The sequence below is a fragment of the Palaemon carinicauda genome, chromosome 2 (genome assembly GCF_036898095.1).
Source record: "Palaemon carinicauda isolate YSFRI2023 chromosome 2, ASM3689809v2, whole genome shotgun sequence".
Classification (NCBI taxonomy): Eukaryota; Metazoa; Arthropoda; class Malacostraca; order Decapoda; family Palaemonidae; genus Palaemon; species Palaemon carinicauda.
In genome coordinates this window covers 59,504,924-59,509,734 of record NC_090726.1, presented here as the reverse complement: position 1 = coordinate 59,509,734, position 4,811 = coordinate 59,504,924, and positions in this window count along the sequence as shown.

Below are 4,811 nucleotides of genomic sequence, written 5' to 3'. Positions count from 1 at the left end.
CACACTACTAGAAGAAGAGTAGAAGTGCAAAGCGTTGCAATCTACAGAAAATTCATTATCATTATTTCTTCATATCAAGTATCCTTCAATCCTTCTTCAAATATTATTTTCATAAAAATAGATGACCACTTAAATACTTTAAACTATATATAAATGAGCTTAAATACTTTTATTTCTAACTTCAGTGGTCTTTCTAATATACCGGGCAACTTCTTTAGTAGGTAGTTCTAAATTCCCTATTTCTATGTCATTGTTTCTAAATTTTCTGGACTCATCGCACCAAAACATATGCTCCGTAGTATCCTCTGACTCCCTACACAACACACAAAGCCTATCCTTATCATTCCTGTTTCTGAATTTTCTTTTAATTCTATCATATTCAACCTTGTTTTCATATCTATTACTGCCTCATTAGTGGTAAGTTCTCTTCTGCCATTACTATTCACAAACCTCAGTTTGTTCATCTCTGCTTATTTTTTTCTATTTTTCTTATAACTTAATTTGTCCCTTTTCTTTTTATTTCTTTTTCGAGTTCTTGCTGTTTGAACTTTCTTACTTCAGCAATTTTAATGTCATATTTATTGCATATTTTTGTGATACTTTTCCCCAACATTCCCCATATTGGTTCTCTGATTTGATCTTCCACTATCTTCTTAATTAGTCGTTTATCAGCTGATATTATTATGTTATGAAAAATCATCACCTTTTTATACTCAATTCTATTTTCAAGCGGTCGTATTCCTATTTCTGCTATTAGCCATCAGTAAGCTGTTTAAGCAATCTGTTCAAACATTCCTTTCATAATTTTGTACTGTATAATCTCTAGTTCTCTCATTTCTTTTTCTTTTATAACTCCACGTCTCAATATATGCAAACATTGTAGGTACTACGTAACTATTACTGTTTCATAGATCTTTATTCTCACTAGCAATGCCAAATCTCCTACTCTGTTACAGTCTCCATACTTCCTAACTTCTTGTACCATGTATTCTATTTTTACTTCCCTTTTGCTCATGCTGAGACTATGGTTTCCTTTTTTCTGAGTAGGCCTACCATTCTCCTCAGTATTTATATTCCTTAACTGTTTCTATCTTTCCATTTCTAACCACTCCATTCACCTTTTTAACCTCTTATTTTTGGTCTAATTACTAACACCGCAGACTTCTGTGGATTGGTGCTAAATCTAAATTTCTTTAGTTCTTCCAAACTGCGGCAGTTGCTGATGGCTCTTTCTACTTATGGGGTCCTTAGCCTGACCAGACAGTACTTCATTGGATCTCTCTACCTGGTTACGGTTCACTTTCCTTTTGCCTCCACATGCACCGAATAATCTGGCCAATTGTTTATAGATTCTCCTCTGTCCTCATACACTTGACAACACAGATTACCAAATAATTCCTCTTCACCCAAGAGGCTAACTAATGAAATGTAATTGACTCTTTAGCTATGGTAAGCAGCTCTACAAGGAGAAGGACACTCCAAAATCAAACCATCGTTCTCTAGTTTTGGGTAGTGCCATAGCCTCTGTACCATGGTCTTCCACTGTCTTGGGTTAGAGTTCACTTGCTTGAGGGTACATTAAGGTATACTGTTCTATCTGATTTCTCTTCCTCTTGTTTTGTTAAAGTTTTTTATAGTTTATATATGCAATACTTATTCTAATGCTGTTACTGATCTTGAAATATTTTATTCTTACTTGTTATCTTTCCTCACTGAGCTATTTTCCCTGTTTGGGCCTCTGGGCTTATAGCATCCTGCTTTTCAAACTAGGGTTGTAGCTTAGCAGGTAATAATAATAATAATAATAATAATAATAATAATAATAATGTGGATGAGATCATGGTGAGGGCACTAGAGGAGTTGGGAGACCCAGGCCTACATGGCCGTGGACTATGAAGCGTGAAGTAGGAGATGATGAATGGAGAAGTAATGATTTAAAAGCTCAAGATAGAGACGACTGGCGAAATTTAACCAGGGCCCTCTTCGTATCAATAGGCAAATTAGTAAGATCTTGCCACAATCTGACCCCAATTGGATTAAAACCTCTACATATCTAATATACTATATAGCATTGAGCTTTGTGAAGACAAGGCTGTTGAAATTAACTGCATATAAAGTACTACATACTGTATGGTATCGTCTGGGAAGATCTGTATGCAAAGGATGATCAGAATTATGAAAAGTATTAGATATGTAGACCTATATGTGTGCACTATATTCATACAGAATATATATGCAAGAGAGAAAGAAACCTTGTAATATATCAAAATAGCAAATGGCACAAGACTAAGAAATGCCAAGTAACAAAAATATTAGCAAAGATATAAAGGTGGGTAAATATGTAAGTACTGTACGTGCATATTAAAGTGGATTGGGTCTGAAAAGGTAGTTCTATTGTACAGAAATCAGCCCTGAGATCTTTAATATTATTTGCCCTGGTGTATAATCAGAAAGTATATTTGTTACATTTTCTTTGCTTAATGTTTTATTTATGCCTTAATAGCAATGTCTGATTTTTTTTAAGCTGATGACCAATTTATTTTTTAATAAGATTACTGGATTTATGAACCAAAAAGTTAATTGGTAGTTCGTTCGGACATATTTCATATTGACGCTGAAGGAATCAAATATTTTCTCTTCCATCAATCTTTACCAGTATGGAAAAATACAACTGAAATGGAATCCAGTCTAATAATAATAATAATAATAATAATAATAATTATCATCATCATCATCATCATTATTATTATTATTATTATTATTATTATTATTATTATTATTATTATTATTATTATTATTATTATTATAAATTAAGAATTTTGTTGCAAAAAAATTATTAGACATTCTCTTCTACAAGTTCTGTCCAATCAAAAGAGACATCATGGTTTTTCTAAGAACAAAAAACACGACGTGGCAAAAATTCCTCGCAATGAAAAATAAGAAAAAAATAAAAACTTGAGAAAGTGGGGGAAGGGCAGTAAACATTCACCATGAAGGATGAAAAGTTAATAGGAAGGGAAAAAAAAGAGCTGGGGAGAGAAATCTGAAGCCCCTGAGCAGAAGGAAATAGACAGAAACTAGTGTAAGTGACCCGTTAGAAATGACTGCTGAAAATCTATATAGATATGCACCCTTACATAGATTCAATCCTTCCCATCTCATTCCCCTTTTCTAACTACAACACGCTGGTACGGCAATTTGTTGGAGAGTGTGGTTTCCGAGTGTACCTATATATATATATATATATATATATATATATATATATATATATATATCTCCTGTTAAGCTCAAGGGGGAGGGAGTGATCATTCCCAGGTGAGAGCAGGTACCGCGATAGGTACACTCGGAAACCACACTCTCCAACAAATTGCCGTACCAGCGGGTTTTAGTTAGGAAAGAGGGAAGGATTGAATCTAATATACATATGTATGTATATGTAGGCTATGCATACATACATACATACATACACACATACATATAGCAAGACATCATATAGGGGCGATACCCCCAATCTATATCAAAACAAATAACTTCAGTTATTATCTGAATTTCTTATTAGAAATATGAATCTGCTTGATTTGATTTAGCTTGATTAATGTCAGTCATCTTCACGCGACAGAAGTTATTATTGAGAAATTGGTGTTTTATTTCAAGTAATAAGAGAGTCTTTAAAGTAGTGTGGAATCTTTATATTATGTCTTTGACACTTTAATCAGTAAAGCCACTAGATAATAAAACATTAACAACGCTCATAGCATTAAAAGACTTCGATTTTGACAGGAGATTGAAATTGGCAATATTTCAGGGAAGGGACCGAAGCTGCTACTGGCTGTCTTCCTAGACTCTTTGAGCTCCTTCATCAGTGACCTTAATAGTTGTAAGGCCAGATAATACCCAACCAGTTAACCAATCAATTAATCAATTTATATAAGCCAATCGTTAATTCAGATGGTTTAGGCGAGTGTTTAGATCCGATTGCTATTGGCTGACAGTGGTACATCACGTTTATCCAATCAGGAGGACTACGTTGGTTAATGTGTTATTTTATTGGCTGAAAAGATTCTTGATTCAAGAGGTTCCTGTGATATATAATAAACTAAAATGAGGATCACTATTTCAAAGCTACGACTGTACAAGAAGAGGTTCTTCTTCTTCAGGTAAAGTTGAGAAACTTTATAAAAGTTAAGTAAATTTGCTTAAAGTTATAATGAAAATGTCAATGTGAGTATTTTTTCAAGATAGCAAAGCCTTTGTGTTATATATTTCAAAACTAATTAATCTCAAATATTATAGATGGTTTGGGCTCGTAGTAAACACGCTTGCGGGCACTTTATCAATTAATAAAAAAAAGTGCATAGCTTCTTAGCTAAAACTAAATACTACAGTATATGCAAAGATTCTTAGACTGTAACAGAAAGTTTCCTAGAAACACCAATCTTAATGAAAATCTTAAGTTTTAGTTTAAAATAACCTGGGATAATACCTTGTTATCACTATTATAAAAGCTCCTAAGAGGGCAAACTTGGATTTTATCAAGGAAAGACATTAAATCTTAGTCTTATGCATTGAAATTTTCGGTTTTGCCCTTTAGTAAAAGTACGGTTTAAAACCAAAACTATAATTCATCCAACCACATTCAATGTTCCTGAAAGATCCGTTTGTCTAAAATTAGCAGTAAATTATAGAGACGATAATTCAGGTAATTGATCTTGCTAGACAAAAAAATAAAAACAATTTTCAGAATGGATTTAACATAATTTCTTAATTTCTTAGGACTAATGTAGGCTATTACTATAACCTACCATCCGATT